The sequence below is a fragment of the Chiloscyllium plagiosum genome, unplaced genomic scaffold (genome assembly GCF_037043375.1).
Source record: "Chiloscyllium plagiosum isolate Xiang-an unplaced genomic scaffold, Cpla_swu_hap1 HiC_scaffold_13, whole genome shotgun sequence".
In the NCBI taxonomy this organism is placed as follows: domain Eukaryota; kingdom Metazoa; phylum Chordata; class Chondrichthyes; order Orectolobiformes; family Hemiscylliidae; genus Chiloscyllium; species Chiloscyllium plagiosum.
Window position 1 is genome coordinate 78,006,657 of NW_028270151.1, and position 21,973 is coordinate 78,028,629.

The 21,973-nt window shown below is 40.9% G+C and overlaps 1 protein-coding gene across 1 annotated transcript in view; it reads left to right on the top strand.

The window, feature by feature from the left end:
- The first annotated feature begins 8,339 nt into the window (after nt 1-8,339).
- LOC122555758 (NACHT, LRR and PYD domains-containing protein 3-like) overlaps nt 8,340-21,973 on the top strand; it is an 87,117-nt gene continuing 73,483 nt past the window's right edge. Inside the window, exon 1 of the mRNA XM_043701862.2 lies at nt 8,340-8,472. The gene's annotated coding sequence lies outside the window, so the exon portion shown is untranslated. The remainder of the gene's footprint in view (nt 8,473-21,973) is intronic.

A 21,973-nucleotide genomic window follows, 5' to 3' on the forward strand; every position in this document is an offset into this window, starting at 1 on the left:
CTTCATAATTTAAGCTCTTTGATTCAGCATCCATTTTCTTAAATTATATTCTGAGAAGAACTTGATAGATGCAAGTTGATATAGCTTTTCTTCAACCCTTTGTAATATTTGTGCATACACTTTTGAAGGAGTAGGAATCCTCAGACAATGTCAAAATGCAGATAGGCATTCCATGAATGTTTCTTTCTAGTTTTTGACAACCATATTTTTGCTAATCTTAAGGAAAGACAAGTTACAAGGACTTAATCCGTGCCAATTTTTTTGGAGCAGAATGGCAACAAATGTCCTGCAGCTTAAGGTAGAAAAAACAGATCTAATTTCTCATGTGTGTCTGGGAAGCAGAATATCTAAAGTATGTCCTGGTTTCGCTTAATTCTATCCATTCATAGAAACAATGTTGCACATACAGCCTCTCCTTTTACTCTTTTTCCACAATAAATCTGATTATAATAACATTTCACAGGTTAAACTGATTTGATATTACATTTTTAGGTAATGTATTATCCACAGCCACAATGGAATTTCATTTGCATTGTGGTACTCTTTGTTAATGTTTCCCTTATGCATTGTGTTTGCTGTCCTTTAGCCTTTCTCTGCAGAAGATCATAAGACAAATTCAATAAAGGTGTGAACATGATACATGGCTTATTTAGAAGACAGGTTGTGAAATGTCACTCAACTGAAAGACTAATCCAGTTTACATCAGATGAAGAAAATCTCTTCTTGTGATTGAAGGGTTTTGTTTTAGCTTAGCATGATATCCACTAGATCTAACTTGAAACACGGAAAGCTTCTCCTTGTACTGAAGTATCTAAAGCAACCGCACCCAGCTCCACTGGTTCAGATTCCACTGTTAATAGATGATACCTATTCCCTCAGCTTCTACTCAAGTATTCATAGAATTGTCTAAGAGTTATTTTGAAAAAATATACTATCATCGTTTTTTTTCCAAATCAACTTGCTTAATGGGTTTACAGATTACAGAGGTGGACAAGGGAAAGTTATGTCTTTGATCAAGTGTACCACACGTGGAGTTGTTTCAGCCTAATTTGTGTTAATGGGCCAGATTTTCAAAAGAAAATCTTTTAACCATTATTCTTTTAACCCATTATCTTGCCAGTAAAATATTACCAGAGGGTGTGTACCATTTTTACAGAAAGGCTTTCTTCTTCTAATTCTCATTATTTCCAAATCCAAATAACTTTTAAACAATACAGCTATTATGCCTACATCATGTATTAAACAGCTACTACACTGAATCTGCACCAAGGTTTGCTGTCCAGAAACTGAAGAGCTGAGCTGGGAAGCATTCTTCCAGCTGGTATCTCAACTGCTCTAAATAATAACCAAAGCAAAACTTAGAACCTGATAGTCACAAACAAGCAGTTATCACAAAATATACAACTACCAAAAATTGACTTTCTATAATAAAAATTTCAATGTCCTTTCTTTAAATAAAAAACAATCCTGTCATTCACAATCCTTCACACTAAGGTCCATAAAAATTAATAAATATTATTCATGATAAAAGATAAACACATTATTAGAGATATAACTTTTCTGATAATGAAACTCAAGTTAGAATAGCAAAAACAATTAAAGCACAGAAGGAAGAAATTTAGTCCAATAACCCTGTGCTGGTTCTGTGAAAGAGCAGGCATGGTTAGTCCACATTGACAGAAAAATGCACTAAGTTCCTCGTTTTCTGCACAACCCTGTTTTAAAATTTTTATAGAGTGAGCTCATGCAATATTTTCAAGTTCTAGATCCTGACAACTCACCGTGCAAAATATTTTCTGATACTCCAATTAGATATTTTTGTCAATTATTTTAAAATTGTTATTTACCCGCTCTCCAACTGGAATTGTTCGTTTTTGACTGGATTACCCAAAACTCTTATATTGAAGAGCTCTGTTTGATCACCTCTTCACCAATTCTGAGGAAAACAGTGTAAACATTTCCAAAATAATAAATAAAAGCACAGTACGTTAGTACTGCGGATGTTGCAAATCTGGAATAAAAACAGAAAATGCAGGAGAAACTCAGCAGATCTAGCAGAATATGTCCTATCACTGCTGGGTCCACCACTTTTTGTCATTTGCATAAATGATTTGGTAGATAGATTCCCTACAGTGTGGAAACTGGCCCTTCGGCCCAACAAGTCCACACTAACCCTCCAAAGAGTAACCCACCCAGACCCATTTCCCTCTGACTAATGCACCTAACATTATGGACAATTTAGCATGGCCAATCCACCTAACCTGCACATCTTTGGAGGAAAGGAAACCCATGCAAACATGGGGAGAATGTGCAAACTCCACACAAACAGTTGCCTGAGGCTGGAATCGAACCCGGGTCCCTGGCGCTGTAAAGCTACAGTGCTAACCACTGAGCCATTGTGCTGCCCCATGGCAGATTTAGATATGAACATATGGTTACTAAGTTTGCAGATGACACCAAAATTGTTGGTGTAGTGGATGGTGAAGAAGTTCATCTTAAAGTACAATGTGACCTTGATTAGATGGGCCTATGGGCTGAGGACAGGCAGATAGAGTTTAATTTAGATAAATGTGAAGTGTTGAATTTGGGTAAGGGAAACCAGGGCCGAAGTTATACAGTTAATGGTAGTGTCATGAGGATAAAAATCACACAACGCCAGGTTATAGTCCAAAAGGTTTATTTGAAAGCACTAGCTTGATCAGTTTGGATACTGGTCAGTGCAGATGAGTTGGACCAAAGAGTCTGTTTCCATGCTGGATAACTCTACGACTCTATGTGTCAAGATAAACAAAGTTCATGTTTCAAATCCAAGATGGCTGTTCTTCAGAACTGAGGTTTTGACAGAGGCTGTTACTTCTCTTTCGTAAGCGAGAGTAATAGGGAATTGACAAATCAATTGCTGCACAAACCTAACTGAACTTTCACTTTTCTTTTGAAAGGAAGACTTTTCAAGCTGTCACTATGGATACCATCCTTTACTCCCAGTATTCCTCTATTCATTTATTCATCCTTGGGATGTGAACATTATTGTTACGATCAGCATTTACTGCTAGCCCTATTCCCTGTAGCAGCAGGTAGTTAGCAGCCTTCTTGAACCATTACAGTCCATGTGGTGTCGGTATATCCAAATTACTGTTATTGAAGGAGTTGCAGTAATCTGGCAGAACACAAACTTAGCATTGGTGAGCAGATTATTGCTATTTAAGTGCAAGTTGATAGTATGGTCAATGATGTCTTCCATCAACTTACTGATGGCTGAGTGTAGACTAAAGAAGCAGTAATTAGCCAGATTGAATTTGCCATAATTTTTATGGACAGAGCACACCAGGTTTCTGCCTGTCGATTAAACACCATAATTGCAGCTTGGGTAAGGGCACAACTAGTTCTGAAGTGCAAAACTTCAGTACTACAGCTGAAATGTTCTCAGAACCCATTGCATTTGCTGATATCATATGGAGTTAATGACTTGGTTGAAGACTGGCATCTGTGATATTGAGGACCATTGAAGGAGACCAGGATGAATCATCCAATCAGCGCTTCTGGTTTAATATAATCATAAATATTCAGTTTTATCTTTTGCACTAATTTGCTGGGAACCCACATTATTGAGAGTGAGAATATTTGTGAAGCCTATTCCTCTAGTTGTTTGCTTAGCTGTCCACTTCCATTCGTGACCAGATGTGGCAGGTCTGCAGAATTTTGATCTGATCCATTGGCTATGGGATTACTTTCACTTTTTAACATCCATGTAGACCTAGTTGGTAGTGTCATCAGGCTGGTACCTCATGCTTAATTATATCTGGCACTGGACCTGGCATGCACTCCTAAACTCTATTGAACCAGGATTCTTCCTTGATAGTGTTGGTACAGTGAGATGACTGGTTGTGATTAAAAACAATTCTGCTGCTGCTGATGGGCTTCATTGATGACCAGTTTGCGCTCTTCAGATCTGATCCGAATCTTACAGAATGATAGACTATATGGCACCGAGGAGGTTATTCCGCCCATCATATTTGCTCTGGCTCTGCAAGGAGCATTATGACTTACAGTCATTCCCCTGCTTTTTCCCAATATCTTTGCACATTATTTCTATTCAAATACTCACCTAACAGCTTCATGAATGCCTCTGCCTTTGCCACACTCTCAGCCAATGCATTCCAGACCCAAACCATTTCTTATGCAAAAATGTATTTTTTCTCACATTTCATGCACAAATCACTTTAAACCTGTACCCTTTTGTTCTGGATCCTTTTACAAGTGTGAACAGTTTCCCCTTCTTCACTCTCATTATTTTGAAAATTGCTATCAGATCTTCTCTTCTCTTTCTTCTCAACAAGGAGAACAGACCCAACTTCTATAATCAAACCTCATAATTGACTTTTCTCATCCCTGTAACATTTTTGTAAATCTCTTCTGTACTGCATTCTCCAATGGATTCTTGTAGAGGTTCTGAGAAAGTCTATAGCCTTAAATATTTGTCCTTAAACATTTAGACTAAAATGTAATGTTGAATTATAGAACATATTTGCTGCATGAAAATAGACAGGCAGGGAGGGTAAGGCAATTAAGAACAGTTGTCTTAATATCAGTGAATCTGTATAAACAAGATACCAAATGATAACAGCTGTTCCTTTGTGAAATTAATAACAGTGTTGATTCTGACCTTGAAATGAAACTCTGTATCAATTAACTTCTCTCCCAAATTATTGTCCTTCACTGTTATCTGTCTAGTTCAGAACATGCAGTGCTTTTGTAAACTTCTGTAAAAAGGTAGCCTGTTTATGATAGTTCAGCGGAATAGTCTGCCAGGGCTCTTGAAGAGCTGATGTCCTCATCTCCTGGGTTATGAGAACCCAAATAGTTTAGTTTATAGGTATCAATGTTATGTTGTAATGGTGATGCTGTTAGTGAGTAAAGGGGATGACTAAAATTAAACTAAAATGTCTGTCAAAGGCTTTTTTTATTCAAACCACCAAAGATTACGATCTCTGGGGCGAACCAAGAGAGGCTTACAGGTTGAGTCCATAAGGGATTCCCTGGGCCTTCTCAAATCTGTACCTTATCAGTTCAGCATAACCTCCTTGCTCTTACATTCTATGCTGCTATTAATACAGCCCACTATACTGTATGCTTTATTAGGTAGCCTGTCATCTTCAGTGAACTATGTACATATATATAATAGGTTCCCTTACTCCTCCACCTCCTTAAATATTATATCCTGTATTTATATTGTCTGTCCATGTTCTTCCTACCAAAATGCATTATTTCATACAACTCTGCATTGAACTCCATCTGCCATCTGTCTACCCACTCTACCAACTTGTCCGTGTCTTTTTTTAAGTTCTCACTGTTTACAATGATTCCAAGTTAAGTATAATCTGCAAGCTTTGAAACTGTCCCCACACACAAAGATCTAGATTATTAATATGCATCAAAAAAGTGTCCCAATGCTATCCCCAAAACTCCAGTGCAAAAAAAATTGTTAATTACTCCCTGTCTCCTACTACTCAGCAAATATTTTATTCATGTTGCTCTTGTCCCTTTTATTCAATGAGCTATAACATTTCTCATAAAACTGTTGTAGTACTGTGCCTTTGAAAGCTCACATAAAGGTAAAGGTAAAGTTGCCATAGTCTTACCTGACTATAGGACTGCTCTGACCTTACAGAGAAATGACTGATGGTGGTTTAACCTGAGGGCTGTCACACTCAGGCAAGGGGTGAGGTTGCAATGGAGAATCTTTCATGGTATCCTCATCTAGCCCAGGATATCCCCATACACCCAAATCAACAGCGTTTCCCTTAGTAATCCTTTTAGCCAACTCTCCAAAAATTAATCAAGCATGATTTTCCCTTAGAAATCCATGCTGGCTGTTGCTAAACAAACCACCTTTTTCCTTGTGATTCCAAATTCTACCTCGAATACCACCAAAGTTAAACTGACCAGTCTGTAATTACTAGGCTTGTCCTTACTATATGTTTTGAACAAAGGCAAAATGTCTGCAAGTTTTCAGTCCTCTGGCACGTCCCTCAATCTAGGGAAGGCTCGAATATTATAGTCAGTGCCCTTGCAATTTCCTGTGTTATTTCCTTCAGCATCCTTAGATGCATCTCAATTAGTCCTGGTGCCTTGTGAACTTTTAGCAACACTTCCTCCTTATCAAGTGTCAACACTTTTTCTTCTGTCAACATTGCCTGGGTTGTATCCATCTTACTTGTAATGACAGATACAAACTATTCAGTTAACATCCCAGCTATGCCTCTTGCCTTTATGTGTAAATTCCTTTTTGGTCCCTAATCTACCCTACTTCTCCATTTACTATCCTTTTACTATTGATGTGCCCATAGAAGACTTTGGAATTCATCTTTATGTTGGCAGCCAGTTTTCTTTCACAAGCCCTCTTTCCTTCTCGACTGAGCCTTTTCACTTCTCCTCTGAATCTTCTATATTCCTCTTGGTTCTCAATTATATTATCTACCTGACATCTGTCAGAATCATATTTTTTCTTCTTTATTTTAATTTCTATCTTCGTTTTCATCCACAGAGTTCTGGACTTGTTTGACCCCATTTTCCCTTTTAAGAGAATAAACCTTGACCAAACCAGAACTCTCTTCTTTGGAGGCAGCCCATTGTGCAGTTGTGGTGTTTCCCATTTATGTGAGCTGAAAATGTGTTGGTGGAGAAGCGCAGCAGGTCAGGCAGCATCCAGGGAACAGGAGAATCGACGTTTTGGGCATGAGCCCTTCTTCAGGAATGATTCCTGAAGAAGGGCTCATGCCCGAAACGTCGATTCTCCTGCTCCTTGGATGCTGCCTGACCTGCTGCGCTTCTCCAGCAACACATTTTCAGCTGTGATCTCCAGCATCTGCAGACCTCACTTTCTCCTCCCATTTATGTGACCCAGCTTTGTTCTAGCTCCATTGAAATCGGCTCTCCATCAGTTAATTATTCTTAGTCTGGATTGGCATGGTTGGCTATCTCACCATTATGCCCCTCTCCCCACCCAAACCCCATCCCCTCTCCTTATCTACAGTTTCCCCGACGCCCACCTCCATTCCTGAAGAAGGGTTATTCCTGAAACATCGACTTCTCCACCTCCTGATGCTGCCTGGCTTGCAGTGTTCTTCCAGCCTCCTGCTTGTCTACCTTATCTAGCCTTTGGCAGCTCACAAACCCATTGCAATGGCTTAAGCCTTACGTCATTCTTCAGAAAAGGCAGAGTTGCAACTCGATAGAGGCATTTAAAATTATGAAAGATTTTGAAAGTGAATTCTTATTTAATGCTTTCCCTTTTGAGGTTGAGTAATTCTTACAAGATAGTCACCAAAAAATCCAACAAGGAATTCAGAATAAATTTATTTAACCAAGGAGCGATGAGAATGTGAAATTCCTATCATATGTTATGTTTTAAGCAAATATTATATAGTAGATACATTCGAGGCAAAGCTGTATATGGGAAGAGAATAGAGAATTACTGTGATATATTTACTTGCGGAAAGATGGGAGAAACTCAGGTGAAGTATAAACATGTTCCAGTTGGGCTGAATGTTAGGTCATTTATATATGTGTGTGTGTGATACATGTATGAACTGGACAGTGTGTTACTCAACTCAATGCTTGCTCAAGACAGGCAAACGTTGAAATCGCGTTCTGAACATATTGGTGGCGATCAAATTGACACACGGGCACCCAAGGGTCAAGGGTCACTCGCCACTGTCAGAGGTTACTCTACTGCCCATTTGTTATGAGGCCGGAGAGTCCAAAGGCTCACTTACCAATCTGCTGTACACAAACTCCTCACGGGGCACCAGAGAGTAACACCACACATATCTGCAACCATAATGTGGCTCTTAGTGGACATGGAGGATGAGCTGAGAGGCAGTGGGTGTCCGTGGTCGTTGTTGTTGTTGTAGTTATCAGCCCCGGTGGCGGTTGGCACCTTGTCCCCACATTCTGTGCTCTCTCTCAGCCTGCCGGGCTCCGCATCGCATCGGAACCGCGGGGGAGAGTGGGATGGGGTGGGGGCTGGGGAGGCTGCTCAAGCAAGGCTCCGGTCCCCGACCTCTGGCCAGCCGAGCGCGCGCAGCACCAGCTGACCGTTAAATTTAAACGGCCGCCGCGCGTGAGCCTGCTCGCGGTGCGCGCCCGCTGCCAGGGCGAGGGGAAGGGAAGGGACAGTCAGTCAGTCAGTCAGTCAGTCAGTGGGCGGGTGGGTCGGCCGGCCGGCGAAATCGTCTCTCTGCCGTTTGGCTCGTCTTTCAGCCGGAAGGTAAGAGGCTGAGCTCCTTCAGGGACGGTTAGGAACAGTCTCCGCTTCACTCTGAGCCCCACCGCACAACGAGGTGCTGAATTCTCTTGAGCTTGACCGCAGCCGCTGCAAACGCCGACGCTGCTTCTGAGAATCGACTCTAAACTTCTGCAAGAGATGAAGAGAACAAGAAGAAAATGCTCCCCCACCAGCCCGAGTCAGAGGTAGTGGTTTTCGACCTTCTCTCAGTTAAGGAACTCCCACAATATAGTCTGTGAAATGCTGTGAAAACAAAGCAGTACACAATTGAGCAAATGAATGAACGTGAAAATGAGTTTCAAGTTACCTGAGAATTGAGTGGAAACTTTGATAGATGCCCGGATTTTGGGGAAATCGGGTTGGAAAACACTTCTTCACAACATCCACTTGCACTGACCACAGGCAATTTGCTACTTCTCTATTGTGTTTCACTATATCTGATCTACTGTGGATAATTACAGAAAAAAGTCGGGTTTTTTTCCATCCATCAGACCCCAGCCTCCCTGCAACACGGCATTCAACTTTTTTTTATTGGAGTATGAGAACCAACTCAATACCTTGGGTACCAGGGCCCTTACTACTTCGAGGTACATTTTACAGCCACTCATTCATTCTTTGCAACCCGTTTCAAGAATCAAGCAGTCTGACATGCTCCCTATGAATCATTTCTTTCCCCCACTTTATCCACAGTGTTCTGGCTGTCATGTTTATGGTTGCCTAACTCTGTAGCAACCATGCAATGATATCACGGATCTGCAAATCACTGGGCTTCAATGCCACAGTGTGGGTGGAGTTGCAGGCTGAAGAAAGATTCTGAAAAGAGCATTCTGTAAGGCTAATCAGAATGAAGCTCTCCAAAAGAAACACAGAGATCTCATTGACATGAACACGCAGAGATAAATTAGTCATTACTCGATGTAATAAATCAGAGCCTGGTAGAAGATTAGGTCTGAAGTTAGTAGGAGAGAAACTACTACTGCATGCAAATATGGATCTTGTCCTGATTAACCTGTACAATTAGAAAATATGATAAAGAATATTCTATATAACATCAAAAGGAAATGTCATGTTTGACCAAACTCCTTGAATTCTTTGAAGGAGCAATATAGGGGTATATTACATATTATCCAATGTTATGTTGGAAGGGATCATCCTAATTAGTAGAACATTTTAACTGGTTGGAGAGTAAATTGTTGATTGTTACTATTGTGTCTTGGAGTTTCTGGTAAGGACAAATTTTTCATATTTATTAGAAGGCCACCTGTTCTGAGGCTTGGGCAGTGAACCACAAAACGCTTGCAGAAACTCATGCAGAAAGTCCATTGTCAGGATATAATCACCTGGACAATGGGTTGGAAATCTGGGGATAACCACTTATTGGCCATCAGCCACATTTCATGCCCATCTTTGTCTAGTGAACTGCTGCCGGGTCCTTGACCCAAGGGAAACCAATATCCTGACAGGGAGATTTGCTACTTGGGAGCTACTCAGGAGGGTTTAAACTAGCCTGGTGAGGGGGTGGGACTGTCAGCAGTAGTAAGACCAGACAGAAGGTTGAGGGTGGAACCGGTTAAAGAGAGCAAATTAAATAGACAAGGCAGAAAAAGCATGGCAGAATGAGGGAAGTCTGATTAATTAAACGGCATTTATTTCAATGCAAGAGGCCTGATAGGTAAGGCAGGTGAACTCAGGGCATGGATGTGAACATGGGATTTGGATATCATAGCTATAACAGAAACATGGTTGAGGGTGGTCAGGACTGGTGGCTCAATGTACAGATGCTCTAGGAAGGATAGAAATGGAAACAAGAGAGGAATGGAGTTTTTGATTCGGGAAAACATAATGGCTATACTTAAGATATTCCTAGGGGATTGTGCAGAGAAGCAATATGGATGGAACTGAGAAATAGGAATGGGTGATCATTTTGATGGGATTCTACCATAGGCCCCCAATAGTCAACAGGAAATTGAGGAGTAAGTATTTTAGGAGATTACAGATAGCTGTAAGAATAATAGGGTTGTAATAGTCGGAAATTCAAACTTTCCAAACAAAACTGGGACTGCCATAAAGGGGGAGCAATTTGTTAATTTTGTGGCAAGTCAGCTCATCCTAGCAAGATGATGTCCTTGACTTTTTCAGAGAGGTTGTAAACAGTCCAGATTCTGAAAAGTCTGAGAGTTTGGAAAGATTTTAGGGCCTATTTGTTTACAGCTAACAGATATTGCCTCAGATAGAAGGCTTTCAAATTTAAAACGCTTATATAATGAAAGGGGAGTGGCCAGTTCAGCAGCTCTGGTAGCTCAGCAGCAGTGTGTGTGTAGAAATGTTGCTGGGGTGAGCTCAGGCTGGACTTTCTCTCCTTCTAACTTCAAACCTGTCAGCCTTTGTTTGTTTTTACATTTTGTGCCAAGGGTAGTTTATTGGGATTGTTGCATGTACTTTGGAACAGCATCATTAAATTGCGATAGCCTGTCGTATTTAGATAGGATAAGTTATTTCAGTATTCTATTTTCTGCTCTTTGTGTTTCATTCCGTAATCTTGTGAATAAATTCTGTTTTGTTTAAAAACAAAATCGGCTGTCCAGCAATTCTCTTTGGGAAAATCCGTTATACATTTACGTAAATTAAATAGCAAAGTTAGTGTCTGGGCTACCTGCTTAAAATATTTTGAGGGGCCGGGCCTGGTCGAGAACAGACCAGAGGCTTTTTGCGGGATTTGTTTGTATTCCAAATTGGGATTTGGGATTACAGTTGTTGGACTGGAAGGCAGCAAGTGGTAGGTGTTAATGTCTTTATTCTGGGTGTTGATTTAGTTGGGTAAACAGAGATTGGGATAGCAATGGTTTTTTCAGTCACCAAGAGTTTTCTTGGGATGGAAGAAGTGACCTTGGGTGTTTAACAAAAGGTAGGTAAGGCCAAGCTGCGGAAATTAGCAGACAAGCTGGAGTTGGAGCTACCTGCTACCGTGAGGAAAGATGAGATGGTTACAGCAATAACTCAGCATTTAAATTTGCTGGAAACACCATCAGGATCTGTAGAGATGGCTAAAATTCAATTGCAAATGAAGCAGCTTGAGCTAGAGGCGAGAGATAAGAAAAGGGTAGCAGAAATGAAACAGTTTGAGTTGCGATTAAAAGCAGGAGAGAGTTTGAACATGAGAAAATGCCACTAAGAAAGGAAAGTCAGCTTAAAAGGATGGAGATGAAGGCTGAGGATAAGACTAGTGGGGATGAGCAAGCCCCTGGTAATCAAAAACCTGGTGACAAACTGCTTGAGTATGTTCAAGCATTGCCTAAATTTGATGAGAAGGATGTGGAAGCCTTTTTCATCTCATTTGAAAAAGTGGCTAAACAAATTCAGTGGTCAGTGACCATGTGGGTTTTGTTAATCCAAACAAAACTTGTAGGTAGAGCTAGTGAGGTATTTGCATCACTATCAGAGGAGGTATCTGGGGAGTATGAGGAGGTGAAGAAAGCCATCTTAAGTGTGTATGAGCTTGTACGAGAAGCCTACAGACAACATTTCTGGATTTGAAGGAGGCACCCTAGTCAAATCTATATTGAGTTTGAAAGGATCAAGCAAAGTAATTTTGATAGATGGATAAGAGCATTAAAAATGGAGCAAACCTATGTCGTTATTAGAGAGACAATCATTTTGGAGGAATTCAAAAATTCACTTCCTGAAGTAGTGTGAACTCATGTGGAAGAGCAGAGAGTTAATCTGGCTAAGTTAGCAGCTGAACTGACTAATAATGATGAGTTGGTCCATAAAATATGGTTTGGCCTCCAGAATCAACTTCAGTCCATAAGGGATAGAATTTAGGAAAGGTAAGGTAGATCTCGGTGAAAATCATCAGGATAACTTACTACAGAGTAAAAAGGAAGGGGACAAAGAAGTTAAAAAGCTCCGGTGTTTTCATTGCAATAAAGTAGGCCACATGAAATCACAGTGTTGATGGGCTAGGAGATGCATTGGAAAGCTAGATGTTGGAAAACAGGACAAGCCTGGGAGTTTTGTTGGAGTGGCGGCAGTGTTAAAGTACAGATTTGAGACGGCTCAGGGGATCCCTTGTGGATTACTGACCTGTAAGCCTCTCTCATGGTTCGTCCCAGAGTCGTACTCTTTGGTGTTCTGGAATAAAAAAGCACTTACAGACAGTTTAGTTTAATTTTACTTCATTCCCTTCATTTACTAATAGCATCATTGTTATAACATAACACTGATACCTATAAGTCAAGCTAACTGGATTCTATTAATCCAGGAGAGTAGAAATCGCTCTTATTTCAAGAGCCCTGGCCAGCTACTCCATTGTACTATCAAAAACGGACTATTTTTATATACAGATTTACAAAGGCATTACTGTCACAAGCACAAAAGTTAACGAATGCACTGCATGTTCTGAACTAGATAGATAATTGCAAAGGACAATAATTCAGGAGAGAAGTTAATTGATACCGAATTTCCAAGGTCAGAATTAAACATTGTTTATTAATTTCAGAAAGGAACAGCCATGAATGTTATCACTTGGTGTCCTGTTTGTATGAATTCACTAATGTTAAGGCAAATGTTCTTTTTTATCTTATCCTTCCTTGCAATACTTTTTTTCTAGTGTGCTACATTTTGAATTATAGAATTCAAAATTATGTTTTAGTCTAAATGTTTAAAGACAATATTTAAGGCTATAAACCTTCGCATTCCCTCTTTTTGTCATTTCATGACAACTACATAGCTGTACAAGTATAATTAGTCCATTTATTTGATTTGTATTCTGAATAAGTCAAGTGCCTCCTCTGGCAAGTCACCATCCGGAGGAGCAGTCTGAAAGATACTAGATTTCAGCATGGGAGTTCGGACATAGAGGTACAGGAGTAGACAAAGGTTGATTAACCAGATTCCTTTACGGCTTAGATGAAAAGCAATGTACGGTCCATTTTATGCATAAGCGGACAACAATGTATGTTCCTAGGATGAGATCAAGGACTGTCAGTACGTCCCACATGATCCATCCATACACAACCATAGCCAGCAAGTAACACTCCATCCACATGAATCAGACAGGGCAGGTATCTTCCCTGCATCTTCACCCGCTTTGTTGATATCATCTGTGTTCTCCAAAATGTCCTTTGAAAAATCATCAATGTAGGTGCAACATTGCGGACCAATGACTGAACAAGCGCCTCCTTCTTTAGCAAGGAGGAAATCTAGCACTAGCTAATCTTGAAGCATCATCATCCGGGTCTCCTGTAACTCTTTGTTTATCAGCTTCAGAGCATGGGCAGTTGAGTTGGCAAGTTTTTTTGATGTCATACACAAGGTCACTTATCTGATCTAAGGGCCATCTCAATACCCCAGCCAGGAATAAGACCTCCCAGCAACCTGGACCACCAGGTTTGTTGATGAAAGAAGTTGTGTAAGTCCTTTTTGTTTTCCTCTAATTTTTGTTCTGTACTATTTCACATCTTGGTGGGCGTTCCATTCATCATCTACTTCAGGTACTTCAGGAGGAACATAAAAAGTGGTAAAGTGTGTACTAGGCCACAACATCCGTATTGGTCATTGGGTAAACATGGGTAGGCTTTGTTTTAGCATGAAGGCTAAAAGGAGTTCTAAAGGTGCACTTCTGTGAGTGAATGACTAGTCCACTCAGAGCGAGAACAGAATCTTGTAAACAGTGGATGCTATCAAACATTCAATTAGAGTCATCGAGTCATAGAGATGTACAGCATGGAAACAGACCCTTCGGTCCATGTCGACCATATAGCCTAACCCAATCAAGTCCCACCTGCCAGCATCCGGCCCATATCCCTCCAAAGCTTTCCTATTCATATACCCATCCAAATGCCTCTTAAATGTTTCAATTGTACCAGTCTCCACCACTTCCTCTGGTAGCTCATTCCATACACGTACCACCCTCTGTGTGAAAAGGTTGCTCCGTAGGTCTCTTTTATACCTTTCCCCTCTCACCCTAAACCTATGCCCTCTAGTTCTGGACTCCCTAACCCCAGAGAAAAGACTTTGCCTATTTACCTTATCCATGCCTCTCATAATTTTGTAAAGCTCTGTAAGGTCACCCCTCAGCCTCTGACGCTCCAAGGAAAACAGCCCCAGCCTGTTCAGCCTCTCCCTATAGCTCAAATCCTCCAACCCTGGCAACATCCTTGTAAATCTTTTCTGATTCCTTTGAAGTTTCACAACATCTTTCCGATAGGAAGGAGACCAGAATTGCACGCAATATTCCTGTCCAAGAGTATTAACGGATGGAGAGTAGGAGTACGAACAGTGTCTTTGAAGATATTTTTACATTGTTTTTGTTTCACTTGCCCCATGTCATTGGTACTGGAAACTCTTTCAGCACACCACTCTAACAGCAGAACAACGTTAACGTTGAATCCTTTAGATTTGTTAGTGCACTTCATACAGTGACGCACTTCTTCCACTGAATGGTTTTTCATTACAAATGAGGGATTGCATAAGTGGGTGACTCCTGTTTATACATGGTATATCAGAATGATGGAAGAGTGAGCAGATAACACATAGGTCAGGAGGTTTAGCTTGAATAAATAAACTGTTAGTAACAGAAGGAGCATCGGGTGTGCATAGTATTTTTGGTCATTATTTATTTTTCCAGCTTGTCTTGTTGATCATACTAGCTACTGAATACAGGAAACATGTAAAGGTATTTCTGTTAGTGGCGATAGATCAGATAGGAGAGGATTCCGTCGAGACAGTATAGGTGGTCAGTCTCATAACAATAGGTGCCTTAGGGTTTGGTGATTTCGGTACTATGTGCTCAATACTGCAATCTGTATGGTTCATTTTGAGAGGGGAACAGACAAACATTTCAAAGTAACAGTTTTCGGTTGACGGAATGGATGAGGTTATGGAATTGTGCCATCTCATGATGACTGATGCAGAAGTGTTGTAAGGATGACAATAAATTCACGAGTGATGTTTGGATAAATGAGTTTCAGCTGGGCAGCTGCATTCATGACTTCCAACGGTATTAGTACAGGTTTCAGTTATACAGTCACATTGGAGTTTTAGCCGTCTGAGATATCACAGATGAGTTGGTTATATCTGGAAGAATGTATTTGGGTTGGGTTTTCATCGGATGCCTGTATTGGTACTAACACTAAGACTGTGAGGGGGATACAAGCTTGCAATGTCCTTTATAGACCATATTGAACGTTCTTCTACCTTTACTGCAGTTTCTGTTGTCACAAGAACTTGATAAGGGCCTTTCCAGCAGTGGCCCAATTTTTCCAATAGTAAGTTTTCCAATAGTACGTAGTCACCAGGGTTAATGTCTTTAAACGTTGGAGCTCTTTCTTCTTCCTTCCCTGATACTCAATAGGCTTCTTTGAGCTGTTGATGATAAGACTGCAATGCTTTGGTTAGCTTAATCAGGTATCTGTGCATTTTTACTGCCATGACATGCACATAAACAGGGTGTTGGGCAGTTAATAGTGCAGACTAGGGAATCCTCAGGGGCTTTCTATTTGTCAGTTCAGCCGCTGAGAATCCCATCTTTTTCTGTATCATGGTTTTCATATTATAAAGGGCAATTGGGAATACTTGCAGCCAATTAAGACCTGTATCTTCTACCAACTTGCTTAGTTGACCTTTTAAGATACCATTGGCTCTTTCTATAATTTTCTGCTGCTCAGGGATGATTATCACAATGGAATTTTTGATTCATATTCAAATTCTTACATAGTGCCTTGTTTAGCTCCAGACAGAAGTGGGGTCCATTATCCGAACACCCCATTACTGGTATTCCAAATCTGGGTATGATTTCCCTTAGTAGAATTTACAAGTAGTTGTTGTTGTGCAGTCAGTACAGGAATAAGCTTCAATCCATTTACTAAATACATCGATTACCACCAAGTAATACTTACAGCAATGGCATCTAGGTAATTCTATAAAATCTAACTGGTATCAAAAGGTGCACTTGGCAAGGAAGTTTCACCTGGTGGACACTTTACTCCTTTCCCGCGATTATGCTTTTGTCAAATTAGGCAATTTGCAGCTGCTTGTTTTGCTTTTTCTTGCAGTGGGAATTCCACCAAGTTTGGAGAATTCTGTCCACCATTCCCTCCTTACCTACATGCGTATGTGTATGAACATAATTGACTAGAATAGGCAGAAGTGAGTCAGGCAGACGTGTCTGTCCTACCAGCATAACCCAAAGCTTATTGTAACTATTTGTGTAACAACCAATGTTCATCCATCTTTGTTTTTCCTCATCAGAGGCATCCCCCTGATGGGTCCTTATTTGTTCTAGGTCAGGCATGGTCGGGGTGTCAGAAGAGGAAATATGAGCGTCTCCCTTTGGTTTCCTATTCGTCATTTGAGTAACCTTGTCTTTTTGTTCAAAAGCTGCTTTCTTAGTAGCTGCATCAGCGGTGTTGTTGCCTTTAGCGACATCAGAAGCATCTGAGGAGTGAGCAGAACATTAGATAATTGCCAATTGAGAGGGACGTTGATTAGCAACATAGGCAGCATTGAGGATAGGGGCTCCTGATGAGATAAGGAAGCCGCACTGCTGCCAGAGTTGACCAAAATCATGGGCACATCCAAAAGCATAGCGGGAATCGGTATAGATATTAGCTGACTTTCCTTCAGCAAGTATGCAGGCACGGGTGAGCAGCTTGCTGGGCGGAACAGGGTGGGTCAATAGAATATGCTTCTATTATATGGGACAAATTGGCAATTGCATATCCTGACATGTGTTTGCCCTCTGGAGAGGTAGAAGAAGAACTATTAACATCAAGTGTAAGGTCAGAGTTAACAAGAGCCTAATTCTTAAGATCAGGACGTGATTTAGTAACAAGGTCATTTATGAGAACACAATCATGGGGAGGATCAGGCAATTAAAAAGGTTCGTCCTGCAGGAATGTAGCGGGGGTTTAATATTAGAGCAGTACTTAAAAGAGAAAAGCCAATTTTGAAGTAATGAAATCTCATAGTCACTGAGAAGACCCATAGTGAGATGTTGATTACATTTAGAGGTAAGCAAGGACACTGCAAAATAGGAGGTACAGACTTCTACATTTTGATGTAAAGTTATATGAGAGGCAAAAAATGTGTTGCTGGAAAAGCGCAGCAGGTCAGGCACCATCCAAGGAGCAGGAGAATCGACGTTTCTGGCATGAGCCCTTCTTCAGGAATCATAGCATGGATGGTGGGGAGAATATGGGTGCAGGAAGGCATGCCCTGAGCAACAGGGCCAAGCTTAGTAGAATAAAATGTAACAGGGTGTCAAGAGGAGCCATATTGCTGGGTGAGAACAGCTGTAGCACAGGTGTCAAAGATGAAAAAGGGTTTTGTGCTGTAAAAGGGGCAACCTGCTGAGGTCCCTGGGGAGGGCGACCAAGAGGTTGCCAGCTGCTTCCACTACGACGATCAACCGGGGGCTGTTCTTGGGCCAATGTCCTGGTTGATTACAACTGAAACAAACGTGTGATTGTTGGGGGACTCTAGAGGGTGGGGGAGGTGGTGAAGAATAGTGAGAGGATGTATAGGGAGTAAGGGGCATCATGGACTGTTGGGGAATATATATAGGAGGACCCCAAGGTCCATTGGGATGATGTGAATACACAGTACCAGTCCTACTGTCCTGCCATACTGGATGATAGTTTGAGGGTTCCATTTGATAGCCTGGCTGACCTTGCGGATGGAAAGGTCTGTTTTGAATCCTGGGTTTAGGTTTAGCCCCTGTAGTTTGCGCAAGTTCTGTCTTGACCTTGCCGATGGTCAAGGATCCTTTAGTTCCCAGAAGTAACAAACCTCTCGGCCAAATTGTGCAACCTTGGCATCTTGTCAGTGGATGTTGTTGGTTTAAATAACTTTCTGTACCTGATCAGGTAAGACAGTCATACATAGGGCATTAAATTGGGGTGATCGCCCTTGTGGGTAGTTAACATCACCAGAGTAAGTGCCATAGCATTCCTTAAAATGGGTAAGGGACTCCTCACTCCCTTTACCAGAGCTGGGTTTACATGTTAAGACTTTACCCACATCATCTGCACAACGCACTACTTGGCGGGACAGGTAATAATCCAAACTGATCTGTTAGGTTCGGCCTGGTGCCGGACTACAAGTTGTGCATGATTATTACATTGTAAAATTTCTAAGCACTCAACCCATTTTTCAGGGGAAAGGGTGCATTCCATGAGGTGAAGTAGGTCTTGGGAGGCAGCATTATAAATGGTCCTAGTCCTATTAATGTAATTAACAAATCCTTCAGGACTGTTACCATAATCTAGAGCCTTATTGATAATGCTTGAGAGTTCATGAGGTTTCCAAGGTTGATGAAGATCCGCAAATTGGGCTTGTCTCGGATTCAGGGCCTGGGGTTAGGAACTCTTCTATTCGGGAAATTTTTCTTTGGTTCTCCCACATCAGGGTGAGTGCAAGGACTGATTATAAGGTCCCAAAACTTTGATTGCAGTTCATCAGTGTCTTTGGGATTTATTAGTGTAGGGACAGTGGAAACCAAAGGAGTATCTTCGGTGTTTCTTCCATGTTTTATTTTCAATTAACTCTGAGTGCGGTGGGCTATGGGATCATGATAAACTGAATCCTTATTTAGCTGAACAGTTGGGGGAAGGGTATGGGCCTTGGCACGTTTGTCATCAGAGTAAGGGGGAGAGTTCAAACGGGAATCCAGAGGTGGTTGGCTGACCGGACAGGAGGCGTAAAATATTTCCTCCTCCGAATCAGTGTCCCACCCCCTCATCCACAGATGGATCAGATTTCTTTAGTAATAAGTCTTTGGGAGAGGGGAGGGTGGGGTATAAGGAACAGTCTTTGTCAGTTTCATCCTGCCTGGCTGCAGCCTGTTGTATATTTACCGGTTTCCCTTTTTTCAGCTTAAGCTGTGATTCTTTGCTTTCCTGTTTATTTTTTTCTATTTTCTCCCTAGCCAATTCCAATTCTGCTTCTAAATCATGTGCTTCAATTTGCATTTTAGTTTTTGTCCAATTTAGTTCAGATCCTTCCTCAGTTAATGGACTAATTCCCCTTCTAATACAGTTTTATCTCCGTGATGATTGCATGGAGTTTTCCCATTTTTCCCTTGCTAGCTTTTTCCACGCTGATATGACTTCTTTCTGCTTACTTCCCTTTCTTTTTTCCCAAATCCCTTGTTCAATTTTAATGTGTAGATTTAAATCATGTGTGCCTCCTAGAGGCCAATCCTTATTTTGTTGAGCAGCTGTGGCCAATATTCTCCTTAATTGTTTCTATAATTACGATACAGATTTATTATTTCTGTTGGGAGACATTTGTCTTCCATCTTATCTAGAGTTATACTTTAAATCTTCACAAAACTACTGATTTACAAGTACTCCAACCCCAAAAATAAACACAGAACACTGACACAAAATACAATATTCACTCACCAACAAACAAATGTGCATTCAAACAAAGTCTCAAAGGGTTAAACTTTCTGCAAGCTGCAGGGAATAATCTCTATCTGTCTATCTCGCTCTGTCTGTCTATCTGTCTGTCTGTCTCTCTCTCTCTTGCACAAACAGATGAACATTTTAGAAGATAGCAACCCGACAATGAGCAACAAGATTAATTATTTCTGCAAAGCATTCTCAACATTTTAAAACCCTGACAGTTTCTGTTTTTAGTCCCTATTTAAGCAAGCTCATTTAGGGTTCATTACCAGAAAAGGTACTGGTAACAGGAATTCACGGTGAGACAAAAAGCGTTCAGTTATGAAAAGTAAGATTAGAGTGTCCAGAAAAGACTGGAGAATGTGTAGTAGGAGTACTGGACAAACTCTCGGCTCCAGCAGTACAGTTTGTCCTTGCTAATGATATAGCTGATTCACCAGTAGGAGTGCTGCCTACTGTTTTTGAAAAGCCAATGGAAACTCAGGCAACTGAACAATTGCGGGATATACATCCTGGAATTTTTCCTGATTGTGTGGCAATGAGGTCACAAAGTCAGCAGTTGAAACAGGAGAGATCTAAGAATACAAATAAGATAGCTTGACATGTCATTAGCAGAGACTTTGTTTGATCAGATGGTTGGGACAAAACAGAATCAAATAGATGACCATGAAGACATCTTTAGCTCAATTATATTAATTGAGTTACAGCAGAAAGATGAAAATTTAAAGCAGTTATATCAAAAGGATTATACAGAGAAGGAATTTGAATGTATCCTTGAATGTTATTACCTTAAAAATGATGTCTTAATGAGGCAATGGAGACCATCACATATTCAGGCAGATGAGAAGTGGACAGAAATCCATCAAATCATAATGCCAGTAGGGTAGAGAAAGGAGGTGTTGTGCGTGGCGCTTGAGCTACCACTTGGAGGTTATTTAGGAGTGAGAAAAACACAGACTAAAATACAAAGACATTTTTACTGGCCTGGACTGCACAAGGATGTAGTTGAATTTTGCCAGACATGTAATACATGTCAGGTAATTGGAAAACCACAAGTAGTAATAAAACCTGCACCTTTAAAACCTATTCTAGCATTTGAGGAACCTTTTACAAGAGTCTTAATTGATTGTGTAGGTCCCCTACCTCAAACAAAAAGTGGGAATCAGTATTTGTTAACAACAGAGGCTAGAAAAATAATCAAGCTTTAAACTTATTGAAAGGAGAAATCAACATAATTATTTTTGATGTCTAAGCAGTATGAAGTTGTTGTAAATAACATTAGCAAATTCAACTTTGAGAGTTATGTAAAAGTATAAATCCTGTTTTGAAACTAAAATATCAGTTCTACCTGGATCTTGACCAGCCATCAACAATATGAACTTGTAATTTGCTGCAATCAGGTGCATTATTTCTTAATGTGTTATACACATGGTTTCTACATGTAAATTGTTTGGGAGGAAGAATTAGTGGTGGTCTTTGAATAGGGATCAGAAACCATCCTTCTCGACAAGTTTTTGGAACACTATGAAATGCTGCTGAATCATGGAACCCCAACAGCGTGGAAGCAGGCCACTCTGCCTTGTGAATCCACACTGATTCTCCAAAGAGCATCTCACCCCTCTGCCCCATAACCCTGCATTTCCCATGGCTAACCCATCTAACCTGGGCATCCCTGGGTGATGTAGCATGGCCCACTCCACTTAGCTTGCACATCTTTTCATAGAAGATCCATGTAGACAGTGGGGGAATGTGCATACTCCAAACAGACAGTCGCTCAAAGATAAAATTGAATCTGCATTCCTGGTGCTGTGAGGCAGCAGTGCCAAGCCACTCTGCAGCCCAATTTGGTTGAAATCAGCTAACATAATGCCCTGGACAGCGAACCTGAAATCAGCCATGTTATGTATGATATCGCAACTGTGACCTCTATTGAGAATACTTTGTCTATCTTGCTGCATCACATTCAAAATGTAGTGTGCTGTCTGTTTTGAGGAGTTCTTTCAGGAGCTGAAAAATAGTGATGATGGTTGGGATCCCAGGACAGGTTTACAGCTGACATTTTGGGGTTGTCACTTCTGAGACAGCAATCTCCCTGGAGATAAAAATAAGCTGTCTAGCTGTGTAGTTTTCTCCTTCTGCCAAGTTGTTACTGAGGGGTTGGGACAGTTTTAAGTTTCAAAATGGGATGGCAATGGGGGAAAATGCTTGGGAGCTTGCTGTCTGCCAAGGTTTTGGTGTGTCAGATCATTATACAATAAACCTCTGCAGTTGATGCCTG